Genomic DNA, 13,906 nt, shown 5'->3' with positions numbered 1-13,906 from the left:
GTTCAAAAACGGTCGAACCTCAGTGATCGACGGGCAACGTCCTGGTCGCCCGGTTGAAGTGTCAACTCCTTTGCTTGAAACCCGCGTTGACGGCATTATTCCTGAAGTAGGACTATTATAGTTGAAATAGAGAAAAAACAGTTGCTGTAAGCGTAGGCACAGTTCACAACGTTAATATTAATAAGCTAATGTACAGTGAAATAATTGCCAGATGGGTCCAGAAAGATTTAATAAAACGTTTATAAATTAATCTGATGTGCCAAACCGAAGATCCATTTGTGCCATGTATGTACATCTCCATCACACTCCGCAAGCCACCTAATGGTGGCCAGTTACTGAGACCTCCAACACGGTTCCATTACCGAATAGCGGGTGGGAAATGTCAGTGCCTATTTAAAATCCTTGGTTTATTTTCGTTGTTCAGTTTAAAAAATAAGTGAAGCACTCATATACTCCTGAATATTGTCTTTCTTCTTTCGCCCGCCTTCACGTAAGAACGCATTTCCCTGTTACTTATGCTGTTACAAACAATAACAATAGTATTCGGATGTATTTGAATCATTATTTTATAGTATTCCTATGTTACTCATTATATGTCCGCATTTTATCTCTGTTTCAAATTGCGTTGGGAAGCGGTTGATTTGGTGACGTGTCGATTAGCGTGCCATGTCGATTAGCGTGCCATTCACGCGCCATTATATGCAGAGTTTCATTCTTTAAAAGTCGAACTGTGAAGTCTATATTTCTTGTCACGAAGTCCGATCAATGTTTTTTGTATAACGCAAAACATTTAGCCGTATTGTACTTATACTATCAAGGCCCACCGTCACCAAGCAAATCTGCTCCCCCAACAACGAATCTGAACCTGACCGCTAAAAAATCAGACAACGGAAAAGTTTCATTTTGATTTGGAAGTTTAATCAAAACTGGCTCTTAAAAGTGCCGTTGTGGGGTCGCTGCATGTCATTTTGGCCGTTAGAGATACGAGATCTAGTTCGACGTTGGTAGCCTTTAACAGTCCGTTGCATTGGATGCATCATCTTTGACATTGTCTACACGTTGCTTACGACAGAGTGTGGCTGGAGGACTAATGTTAAAGCTAAAGCGAACAGCTCCATGCTTAGGACTAGCAACACTGCTGTCCAACATGTTGAAAAATCGATATTTCCGAGTCTGTCTTCATGACAAAACTAGCAAGTCGTATAAAGTGAAGAACGGCCTGCGACGAGGATCAGTCCTGGCCCCACTATTGTTCAACCTCTACATAAGTTACATGCCAGAAACTATATCTAGGAAGTTCTGCTACGCTGACGATACCGCCACTGGGTATCAAAGTAAGCACTTAGAGGAGGGAGAAAATGTGCGCACACATGACCTTAGAATATTCGGTGACTATTACAGCAATTGGAAATTGTGCCCTAACCCTACAAAAACTGAAGTGACAGCTTTCCACCTCAACAACCGATTGGCAAACCAGCCACTAAACGTAACTTTCTGTAACAAATCAGTTAAAACCAACACCCATCCTAAGCATATTGCTGTCACACTGGACAGATCACTTACGTACAGGACTCACCTCACATCAGTAGCAGAAAAGTTAAACACCACGAACAACATGATCCGGAAACTAGCTGGAACTTCCTGGGGTGCACAAGCTGATGCTCTGCGTACAGCGGCCTTATCTCTCTGTGGCTGAATATTGTGCACTTGCCTGGTAGAGGAGTGTGCATGCCAGTAAGGTAGACGCTCAGCTGAATGACACCACGAGAATTGTAACGGGCACCCTGAGATCAGCCCCACTACCTTGGCTGTCTCAGTAGCATCGCCCCACCACATTTGAGATGACAAGAAGCAGCGGCCCGCGAACGGGAAAAGATGAATGACGAAAAGCTTCCCCATAGGCTGCCCGCCCAGGAAATACTGCTCAATCCACCCTGCACGCGTCTCAAATCAAGAAAACCATTATAGACAGCTCGAGAACCCAAACCATTCAAGGTTGAAGATGTGTGGGAATACCTAGTAAGCAAGAGATCCTGGTTCGAGTCCCGTTCAGGTACACATTTTCACATGTCGTCGCTGATTACGCATAAAGTCCCGATGCAACTGATATCATTAGTTCCCTCCGTTTCCTTTCCTTCCTCCCGCCCCCCTCCCCTTTCAGTTCACATAATATGCGAATTACACGTGGTCTCCGTCCTTCCAGACATATTCGAAAGGACAGACACCACGCATTGACATACTATCTTCCTTTATCATGCTCCTACTGTGACCCCGACTCCAAATAATTTGTTTTCGGAATAACTGAGTACATTCAGCACTTTTCAACTACGTTTCTTCCTTTACAACACAACACATGGCAACAATGGTTACAGACGTGAAAGAACGGTACGAAAGGGAAGGTGATCCGTTTCCAAGATTTTAATGACCGATATAACTTGGGTTCACCATTTTGAACTAGAGTTAAGAAGACAAAGCATTCAATGGAAGCACACCAGCCCACCTGTCAAACAAAGTCACAACGCAAGCATCAGCACGGGAAGTCATACTGATTGTCTGTTGGGCTGCCCAAGGTGTCGTTTTCTTAATTATTTGGAACATCAGCGTGCCTATTACTCAGACATGCTGATGAACAAAGTAAAGCCAGTAACGAGAGGCAAACGTCGAGGATTTCCAAATAATAAAATGAAATGAGCGTTTGGCGACATTCACCGGGAGGCCCCTTACGGAGCAGGTCCGGCCGCCTTGGTGTAGGTCTCATTACATTCGACGCCACATTGGGCGACCTGCGCGCCGGATGGGGATGGAATGATGATGAATACAACACAACACTCAGTCACTGAGCGGAGAAAATCCCCGACCCGTCGCGCTGACCACTCAGCTATCTTTCTTTTTCTTCATTTTGTTCGTTATGGTTCGTTATATTTCGTCGTAGCGGACGTCACATGAAATCCGTTGAAGTTCGTTGTTGATCCCTTCACTCAGTTTTTTTTTTTTAATTACAGAGGCCAGCCAGCTCTCTGACCGAACACACTGAGCTACCGTGCCGGCTTATCGGGGCGGACGAGGATCTCAAAGAAAAGGCGTGATATTGCTTGCCCCCCCCCCCCCCCCCCTCACCCAGCTGACCCGAGAAACCATTGAAAAAATGGGTTAGGACATACAACCTCATCCTCCCCTACTGTCCAGAATTGGCTTCCTCGAATTTTCCTTTGTTTGGCGCACTCAAGGAAGTATTACATGGAGAAAAGTTCCGCAATAACGTGGGCCTCAAAAAACTTGAGGCAAAGTGGCTCAAACAACAACACAAAGACGTATTTGCATCATATGTAGGGAAACTACTTTATCGTTGGGACAAGTATATTAATATTGGTGAGGATTGTGTTGAAAAGTAGTAAGCCTAATTTTCTAAAAATACAGCTTTTTTCTCCGTCAGTTTGTCTCTGTCTCTGTCCCTCGTAGAACAATCCCCAAGAAATAAAAATAAGATACTGAGATTAATTTGGAAGCAGAGTAAAGATGATAGCGTATGAAAAGATGAAAAATACTTTGGTAACGTAGGAAAGAAAGAAAAAGAAAAGGAAGATTTTAGGTTGGAACTCGATTCTAGCTGGATAATCTCAAACGAAGGAAATAAAGAGAGTCCTGTGTCCCACCAGTTGTGTCTGCGTGCTTCTGATGTTACCGTTAAATATACTCTGGTGATCGACACTAATGATGAGGTACCCCTATGATGAACGTGGCAGATTAAAACAATGTGTTGGTTCAGGAATATCCTGAAAACTAACCTAACTTGGAAAATGCCTTTGTGGGTAGTTGCTCTACTGAGGTATCCACGCGCCATCCTGGACCTCCCTCAGAGTTTTGCTTCAGTCGGTACGCCTCTCCTTTGCAGAAGTTGAGCATACCGTGTGGAGCTAACACAGGATTTTAATATTCCACGAAGATTAAAAGCAGAGTGAAATTCCATTCTGCAAATAATCCTTTAGGCTGTGACTAAGACATGTCGATGCAATATCCGTACTTTTCTAAGTGCTAGTCCCACAAGATAGGCAGGAGAACTGAAGCAGCAAAGAGGGAAGACCTCTCCCAACGTCAAAAAAAATGAGATGCATTGATAATTTTATGATTGTTTCTTTCATGTTCAATGGCCTACAAATCCTCTACAAGTTAAACTCCAACCTTCCTACGTCTTATATAGTGTATTTTAAAAGAATCTAAGTTACTACAAAATTATAATCTGTAAGACCCGTTTGACGTGTTAACGATCTGTATTATTATTATTATCTCATGTTCTGTTTCCAACACAATAACAAATGTCTTACGCCGATACATAGCACATGTTTTTGAGAACTTCTTGTGAGAAGAGTAGTGGTCATTTTGATTCGGGACAAACTTAGGAAGTTTATTACACCCTCCTACGTCTTCTGGAAGAAATGGTGATACTAATGTATTCTCGTTGTGGAGCTTATTGTTTTCGTAACCCCCATGAATCATGGACTTTGCCGTTGGTGGGGAGGCTTGCGTGCCTCAGCGACACAGATGGCCGTACCGTAGGTGCAACCACAACGGAGGGGTATCTGTTGAGAGGCTAGACAAATGTGTGGTTCCTGAAGAGGGGCAGCAGCCTTTTCAGTAGTTGCAGGGACAACAGTCTGGATGATTGACTGATCTGGCCTTGTAACACTAACCAAAACGGCCTTGCTGTGCTGGTACTGCGAACGGCTGAAAGCAAGGGGAAACTACAGCCGTAATTTTTCCCGAGCTCATGCAGCTTTACTGTATGGTTAAATGATGATAGTGTCCTCTTGGATAAAATTTTCCGGAGGTAAAATAGTCCCCTATTCGGATCTCCGGGCAGGGACTACTCAAGAGGATGTCGTTATCAGCAGAAAGAAAACTGGCGTTCTGCAGATCGGAGCGTGGAATGTCAGATACCTTAATCGGGCAGGAAGATTAGAAAATTTAAAAAGGGAAATGGATAGGTTAAAATTAGATATAGTGGGAATTAGTGAAGTTCGGTGGCAGAAGGAACAAGACTTCTGGCCAGGTGAATACAGGGTTATAAGCACAAAATCAAATTGGGGCAATGCAGGAGTAGGTTTAATAATGAACAAAAAAATAGGAGTGCTGGTAAGCTACTACAAACAGCATAGTGAACACATTATTGTGGCCAAGATAGATGCGAAGCCCACGGCTACCACAGTAGTACAAGTTTATATGCCAACTAGCTCTGCAGATGACGAAGAAATTGAAGAAATGTATGATGAAATCAAAGAAATTATTCAGATAGTGAAGAGAGACGAAAATTAAATAGTCATGGGTGACTGGAATTCGGCAGTAGGAAAAGGGAGAGAAGGAAACATAGTGGGTGAATATGGATTGGGGGAGAGAAATGAAAGAGGAAGCCGTCTGGTAGAATTTTGCACAGAGTTTAACTTAATCATAGCTAACACTTGGTTCTAGAATCATAAAAGAAGGTAGTGTACATGGAAGAATCCTGGAGATACTCTAAACATTCTGCGTGGTGTCTGTTTGTTCTATATCCTGTCTCCCTACCACTTTCGCGCAACGACGCTCTGAACGTGTTTTTTAGGGAATTCACTAGTTTGAACCTGGGACCTGTTGCTGGTAAGGAGACGCCAGACCACACGTGACATGTAGAATTCAGAAAATTTCAGTGAGACTAGCGATGATATAACCAAATACATAATGATTTCAGCGTCAGCTCCACTGCACTCCCTGTAAGGGAATCTTAATACTAACTTAATTTAGTGGAAGGGGTTCAAGGCTTTCCTATTTTTAGTTAGCTGGTAAAATAACGTCGAAAAAGCAGTTAAGTTTACCATTGGAAATTTTATTCTACTCACAAAACATCGTTTATAAATTGCACTTTTGATAAAAGGAAATGTTTTAATACAGGATGGTAAAAACCAACTGCGTTCAACAAAAATGTGAACGAATATTCCCTGAATGGGTTTCCAAGTTCTACAATGGATCGAAGGATGACCTATGCCATATCACATCTATAATCTAGGTTTAAATTAAGTTTCACAGGAGAGAAAACTATCAAAATGGTCTACAGTGACCCTCAATTATCTTTAATTACTTATCTAACTTGTCGTAAATTACAGTGGCTGACGTGGCTTCTCAATAACTATAAAACAGAAAAATCATCGCGTTTCAGATTTTTACTTCAAGTGGCAAATGTGAACACCATGAGCTTTAATTGACGATCAACACTAGTATTACGCAAAAAGGGGATGTAACAGATGAGACTTCTGCAGTTCTGAGTGAAGCCTTATGCGCTCAAAAATGCGGCATCGCGTGCGTTCATTACCTTGTCGGTGTTCGTCAGAGGGCGGCGGCCGGCGCAGCTCCGTGCAGCTCGCCCTCTCGCAAGCAACTCCCTCTAACTTCTCCTTACTACAATTTACCGAAGTTGGTTTAAAAAAAAAACTATCTGGCTGTGTTTTCATCTGACCAATCAGGATCTCAATGTTAACCTTAAGCTCCACCTACAAAAATTCTGTCTATCCAATGAGAAACGTTATACTTTTCGTGGTGGGGCAATATTTTTAAAGTTTGCAACGTAACAGAGATGCGCAAAAGTCTCACGCTAAAACTTGCAGCTGGTGTGGTCCTTTCAGCGTTATCGTAAGATCTATACTGTTCTTCTGGAGGGCTCTATCTTTTAACATGGGCTGGGGGGTGGTCCTAACGTAAGAGAGACGCGAAAAAGGTCTCACGCTATAACTTGCGGGTGGTGTAGACCTTTTTGTGTTATCGTAAGATCTATACTGTTCTTCTGGAAGGCTCCAGCTTTTAACATGGGCTGGGGGTGGTCTTGACGTAACAGAGACGCGACAAAGTCTCACGCTAAAAAACTTGCGGGTGGTGTGGTCCTAGCAGTTAGCTGGGCCTTCTCACTTAACACGGTTCTGTTCTCAGCTTCTGTTCTCGTTTCTCCCCACGGAACTGCGTCTGTCTCACAGTGGGAAGGTATGACATGCATTTAGGCATTCTTGTGTTAGTCTGTGGTATTCCATTTGCTCACTCGTTACTCGTATTACTTTGGTTAATTTAATGTCACGATTTATTCGGAGCTATGTGACATACTACTGGATTTGCTTATCATGTCAGGGTTTTCATGGAAGGTGTTGGATTTGCCTGACACCTTACGTATCACCACCCTTCGAACTTAATTTTTGCACTGAAGTTAGGCAATGATTGAATCGTTGTCAAAGTCAGTCAAAAATTATTGATTTATCTAAATTTTGTTGCCTACTGTTCAGCCATGTTATTCTGTTCTATGCTAGTTTGTATTACTAATTTATATTTTTATATTCTTCTGCATTATAATTAAAAATGACAAGAGAAGGATATTTTTATGCTATTATTAATTTTTAATTATTTTCTTTCTTTATTTAAGTGTGAAGTTTGTTTTTTAAAAAGTTCTCTTAGAAATATATTTTTTTTATAAATGTAGTAATTAAGTAAAATCTATTCCTAACACATTTTCTAAATACCATGTACAAGTAAAATGTTTTTGTTTCTTGACACTCATTTCAACATTGTGACACTAACAAATAAGAATTATTTCCAAGAATTGCTTTGACATACACAAGTGTTAAAGTCACACTACTGCTATTAAAGAGCACGCTGATGCACGAAACTGGAGGAAACGTCCACAAGTATTGAGATATTATCCTAACAAATGGTACAAATGTTAAAAAAAAAAACAAGGGAAAACATCCAACAAGATAAATTTTTATTCTTTGTTTTTGTAAGGAGAAAATAAGTAAAATATAGTTATTCTTTTATTTTTTATGAGGAGAAAGTAAGTGGCATATAGTTTTAGTGTTTATTATGCCTTACCTTTGTTCTTTATATACTGTCCATTTCAGAACTAATGACTTATTTTTATCGATAGTCTATTTTTTATTTAAGTCCATAGTCAATGACTGTTATTTTGTAGTTTATTAGCTGTCTGGTGTGCTTAACTTATTTAGTTTTTCACACGTTTCTTTTACACAATTTCTACATCACATAATTTGATTTCTCACATTCACACAATCCTATGAATGTTCAAGCATGAGGTTGGCGAATGTTTTTGCACGAAGGTGATGGACTTGAGCGAGATGGATGTGGGCAAGTATTTGATGTACAGCTTCGTTCGTCATTCCTTGTTGGCTTTGCAAGTATGTGTTGCTGTTGTGGAGGTCCCATAATGGAATGGAGCTGTGAGTGCAGAATCTCGTGGTTTACTGGCTTTCTATGCGTGAAAGTCATCGTTATGTGTCGCTGAAAGCTGTCGTTTTTCGTTGTAATACTCCGCAGACGACTAATTTACAATAGGATAGGGATTTGGGAAGGTATGTCATCTATTTTTCACCCATCTTCTTTCTTGATCTCAATCTTGCGAATCTTCAACTTCTGTTCTTCCTGCTTTTTCACTGCTTCTTTCTTGATTCTTGGTTCTTCTCTGGGCAGGATATGGAAATATTTATTGATAACTAGTCGCTTTGAAGTTCTCCTCCTAGTAACAGTTTGATAAATTGTTTGGGCATGTCATTTTTACTTTGTGGACGTTTCCTCCAGTTTCGTGCATCAGCGTGCTCTTTAATAGCAGTAGTGTGACTTTAACACATTTTTTGCCAGTGGTGGCTTGCCCAAGCGGTCTTCTCATTGGGCCGCTTTTTGCTCGCTCCGTTCATGCGGGGCGATCGGAGACCCAGCGTTCGCTGTCCCGTCGCGTCACTGCAGGGTGTTCCGTCCCAACAGGGTTCCACCTAGTGCGCAAATTTATTGCCCACTTCAGTTACAAGGGCCTTCTGTTGGTCTCACTGTCCTTTCCCTTCTCTCGATGCTTCTGCCTTGTAGGAATCATGTCTTGCTAATTACATCCTTTTCTTTCTTGATACTTCTCGTGTTGCAACTTGTGGGTCGTTGCATCTCATCCTTGCTGGAGTTTTTACAATGGTTCTTACAAAATGTTTTACTTATAGTCATTAAAATATGTCTAGTACCTACATTATTTTGCGCCTTTTTAAAAGCTTTACAAATTTCAGTGCCCTTTCTATGTTACAATTCTAAGATATTTTGAGTCTTAACTTATACAAGAAACCTCAAATTCGTTTTTTATTTTTGTGTAGTGTCGTGGTGTATGGCATTTTAGTATTTCATGCTGTTAGACTATCTATGCTTTATCCCTTCACCTTAATCTATGGTACTATTGGTGTTATAATTGAAAGTGCTTTCTTTTTCCCACCTACCTCTCTCTCCATTCTTCTTTCTCCTGACGATCTTATCTGCAACATAATCTTGAAATATTGTGCTGATTATTTACCAGTAATAAAATTAATCTTCAAACTTGTACTGAAAGTGTTTAACACTGCCAGTCTTAGGTAAAAATACCTCTGCTTTATCTCGTAAAATACCCTCTAATTCTCTTTTACTGTGTTCTGAAATACCTTGAACTTCTTGCAATTTTTTGTCTATTTCTTTATGGACTTCTAACATGAGTTGAGGCGATTCCCCCTTTTGTGCATACCATTCTAATTCTTCATCCTCTTCATCTCGCGTCATTCTTAATTGTTTTTTTATAACTGGTGTTTCTTCTAATTTAGCTTTTGCTCAAAGAGAAGTGTGACATTCCGAATGTTACGCTACCTTTCCCCATATCTATCATCGTTCGTCTCTCATTTAAAAAATCTGCCCCTAGAATCAAATCTACAGGTAGTTTAGATATAATCACGAAGTTGGCTTCGATCTTTTGACCTTGGCACGAAAGAGTTAACCTTGTTTGTCTCGTAACTTCCGCAGCATTGTTTCTAATAGGACCTCTTACTTTAATCTTACGTGTTTTCAGAACTGGCAATTCCTCATTGGCATTACACTGCATGAATAAATTTTCTGAGATCGCAGTCAGTTCACTTCCGCTATCAATTACAATATTGACTGGGATATGCTTTACCATGGCCTTCACAATTGGTTGAATTTGAAAGTGTTCGTTCTGTTCTTCTTCTTCTTGCATCAACGAATCCTCCACTGAATCATACATGAGTCTTTTTAGGAATTTCCCTTGTGAATTCGAACTTTCTGTAGGATAAGCCTCGACTGCTACTTCTCTCTCTTTTATTTCCTCTTCTCTATTTCTTCCTTCATTTACGCTTTCTTCAACATCCTCTACTTTTTCCTCATCCTCGTCTATCTTCTCCTTCTTCGTCGCTACTTCCACATAATCGCATCTAAATGCTCTAATTATCGCTTCATAACTTCCTTCATTATATACGTTGGGTTGTGTGCCCATTCGTAACTTATTTTCAACTTCTGTCGACTGCGCATTATCCTCATTGAATTCGCTTTTCCTGGTTTCCATCTCAAATAGCTCTGCAATACTCATTACTTCGTCCTTTCCTCCTACATTCGTTGTGCGTGCCTCTGGTAATTCATCTTCCTCGTCAGTATTCTCCCAATTAATTTCGTCCCAACACGATATTGTTATATTCTTGTCTTCGTTTTCATCTGGTCCCTGCGGATTTGTTTCTTCCTACTTCTCTTCTCGTGATAAGATTTTTACTTCTCTGTTCAAGGCGCTACAATTGTCCTGGGTCGGTGCGTCATTCTCTTTGGCATGGGCGCTTAGCTGTCAGTTCGAACGTTTATCGGGGTTTGGTGGTCTTACCTCCACCTCTTCTATCTTTAATCTCTTTTCTTTTTCAGCTTGTTGATAGCGGTTTCTTTGTTGATAATTTGTCGGTCTATTGGTTTTCCAGTACCCGTTCCGATTGTCGTTATTCCCTCTGTAATAGTTGTTGCTGCTCCTGGGTGAATTATAGTTATTGCCATATTCTCTTCTAAATCCATAACCGGTTCTTTGTTGAAATCTATTGTCGTTTCTTGGTGCGAAGTTATCACATGGTTCGTAATTATAGTTTCTTCGTACCGTGTCTTGTGGATTCCACTGCTTTTTGCTTTCGTTTTCACGTGCGCTTCGTCTTTTTCTCGCGTCATCTTCCGAAAATATGAACTCTAGTTCCCTTAGAATACCTTTAAATGCTTCGACGTCATTGCCTCCGCGACCTACTAATGATTGCTGGTATTTCAATGGTAGCTCCATCGCGCATAATTTAATCAACTCTTCGTCACTGTACGGTACATCTAAGCATTGATTTTTCTTTGCCATTAATTCGAAAAATTTTACGGGACTCTTCTCTCCTGAATTTTCAAAATATGGGTTCTGTAATAATTCGTACTTCACTCTGTTCTGTGCTTCGCTGGACCAATATCGTGAGAGAAACTTCTCTCTGAAATCTTCGTACGATCGGCATGTCGCTGCAACATTCTGCATGGTTTCTGCGACTGTTCCTGACATGTGTGCACATATAAAGTCTAATTTGTGTGCTAGCGTCCAGTGTTCTGGTAATCCTACTCGGAATTGATCAATAAAAGTTCGTGGATGTAATGAGTTTCCTTCTCGAAAGTGTTGAAATTTTCTGACTGTGAGGAAATGATCGTTGTCGTACTTCGTCATAGTTCCATATGATATTCGTGATTCTTCGCAACTTTTGTTTATGATCATTTCTCCCGTCGTTCTTTCCGGCTGTGGTAGATCCATTGGATATTGTCCACTGTAACTTTCGCCTACCCTTGCGTAGTATCGTTGGAGTGGTACGCAATAATTTTCTTCCATCGGTTGTGAACGTGTAGCTGAATGCATTGCACTGTACTCTTCGCGACCTGGCTTTCCATTGTCACGTATGTTACTTTCCGCCTGTGATTGGAATCGCAAATGCGTCATATCTTCGTTAATTGCTTGTTTTTCCGGTGCTGTTACAGATATGGATGTGGTTGCAGACTCTGTGCTTGTTCTATCCTGTTCACTACGCTCTTCAATGGTTTGCAACAACTCTGTTGCCAATTTCTGAAATTGTCGCTTCGTTTGCGCTTCTATTTTGACTATGCGGTTATCATATCTTTTCAGCGCTGCTTTTGTGATACGTTTGTGTAACACACCGTTTTCAACAACTTCACGCGCTGTACCTGCTGCTTGCCTAGTAATTACGTTTATCTGTTTCTCTAGTTTCTTGACTTCTCCCTGGGTGTTGTTACGTAATGTTTTGATCTCGTACTGAATATCATTACGCAATGTTTGTACGTCCGCTTGTACCTTGTCAATGTCTGTTCTCAATTGATTGTGACCTATTATTAAGTTTACTATCACTTCTCGAGATTCTTTTGCCTTGTCTTCAGTATGACTTAGGTGTAACCGCATTTTTTTGTTTTGTTCTTTAATCTCACGCATTTGTCTCATGGTTTCTAGAATTTGAATTTTAATTTGGTTCGCTATGTCTTTATTTTGCCTTGTCATGGTTTCCGTAATTTGTTGTAATAATTCTGCCAGACTGGTGGGTCCTATTGCGTTTTCTTCCGACGTCCTACGCTCTGTGTTTTCGCCCAAGTGTTGGTTCGCAACCGATTGCATTGAACTGTGCTGTGACGCGTTTCTGCTCGCATTCCTTGTACTCTGTAGTGAGGGAGCTCTGATTACTTGTACTATGGGTTCTACGTATTCAAGACGCAAGTTAGAATCCTCATCGACTGTCTCTCTACTTTCCCGCCCCTCTGTCGTATGCTGACTTAAGTTTTCTGTGCCTTGACGTAAATTATCCTCGTTATGGTGCGTTATATGTCCTATTTCTCGCGATACTGCATCGTCTGTTGTACTATCCTCTATTCTCTGTCCATTTTCATGCTGGGTCTCTACCTCAATTCGGTCAAGGTCTCGATCTGCCATTGCTGATCTTTCCGAATCCCTTATTTTCTGTTTTAAAAGCAATTCACGCGCCCTACTTCGAGTCAACATGCGCTCATACGGTCTCACGCGTTTCATAAACTTTTTTGTTCACACGACTTGACACTACCAAGACTGACAATCCATTCACTCACTTGTTGGGTCAGAACCAACTTGTCAACGATGTATCCGCCACCTGTGGGCATGCATTGAGAAGAAAACTTAATTCTAAAAAATGGTTCAAATGGCTCTGAGCACTATGGGACTTAACATCTATGGTCATCAGTCCCCTAGAACTTAGAACTACTTAAACCTAAGTAACCTAAGGACAGCACACAACACCCAGTCATCACGAGGCAGAGAAAATCCCTGACCCCGCTGGGAATCGAACCCGGTGTCCTGGGCGTGGGAAGCGAGAACGCTACCGCACGACCACGAGCTATGGACTAAACTTAATTCTAACAATTATTAAAATTCATAACTTAATTATGCTATTGTTCCTGCCAGACCCACTTTCTATTGAATACTTTTACTATCTATCGCTGCAGCTACTGTTTTCGACTATGTATAACTTTAGAAAAAAAAAATTTTTACTATGAAAATTTTGAACAGGATATTTTTCTGACCTAGTTAGTCATGTGGTCGACCTTCAATCATGGTATTTTACCATCCTGGCAGGGTCGCCATTTTCTAAGCATTCTGCATGATGTCTGTTTGTTCTATATCGTGTCTCCCTACCACTTTCGCGCAACGACGCTCTGAGCGTGTTTTTTAGGGAATTGACTAGTTTGAACCTGGGACCTGTTGCTGGTAAGGAGACGTCAGACCACACATGACATGTAGAATTCAGAAGAGTTCAGTGAGACTACCGATGTTATAACCAAACACTTAATAATTTCAGCGTCAGCTCCACTGCTCTCCCTGTAAAGGAATCTTAATACTAACTAAATTTAGTGGAAGGGGTTCAAGACTTCCCTATTTTTAGTTTGCTGGTAAAATAACGTCGAAAAAGCAGTTAAGTTTACTGTTGGAAATTTTATTCTACTCACAAAACATCGTTTATAAATTGCACTATTGATAAAAGGAAATGTTTTAATACAGGATGGTAAAAAC

The 13,906-nt window shown here is 40.8% G+C and overlaps 1 protein-coding gene across 1 annotated transcript in view; it reads left to right on the top strand.

Moving 5' to 3' along the window:
- Positions 1–13,906, top strand: part of LOC126419056 (UDP-glycosyltransferase UGT5-like) — a 158,491-nt gene that overhangs the window by 72,760 nt on the left and 71,825 nt on the right. The window lies entirely within an intron of this gene.

Source organism: Schistocerca serialis, chromosome 9 (genome assembly GCF_023864345.2).
Source record: "Schistocerca serialis cubense isolate TAMUIC-IGC-003099 chromosome 9, iqSchSeri2.2, whole genome shotgun sequence".
Taxonomy (NCBI): domain Eukaryota; kingdom Metazoa; phylum Arthropoda; class Insecta; order Orthoptera; family Acrididae; genus Schistocerca; species Schistocerca serialis.
This window is presented reverse-complemented; position numbering and strand designations above follow the sequence as displayed.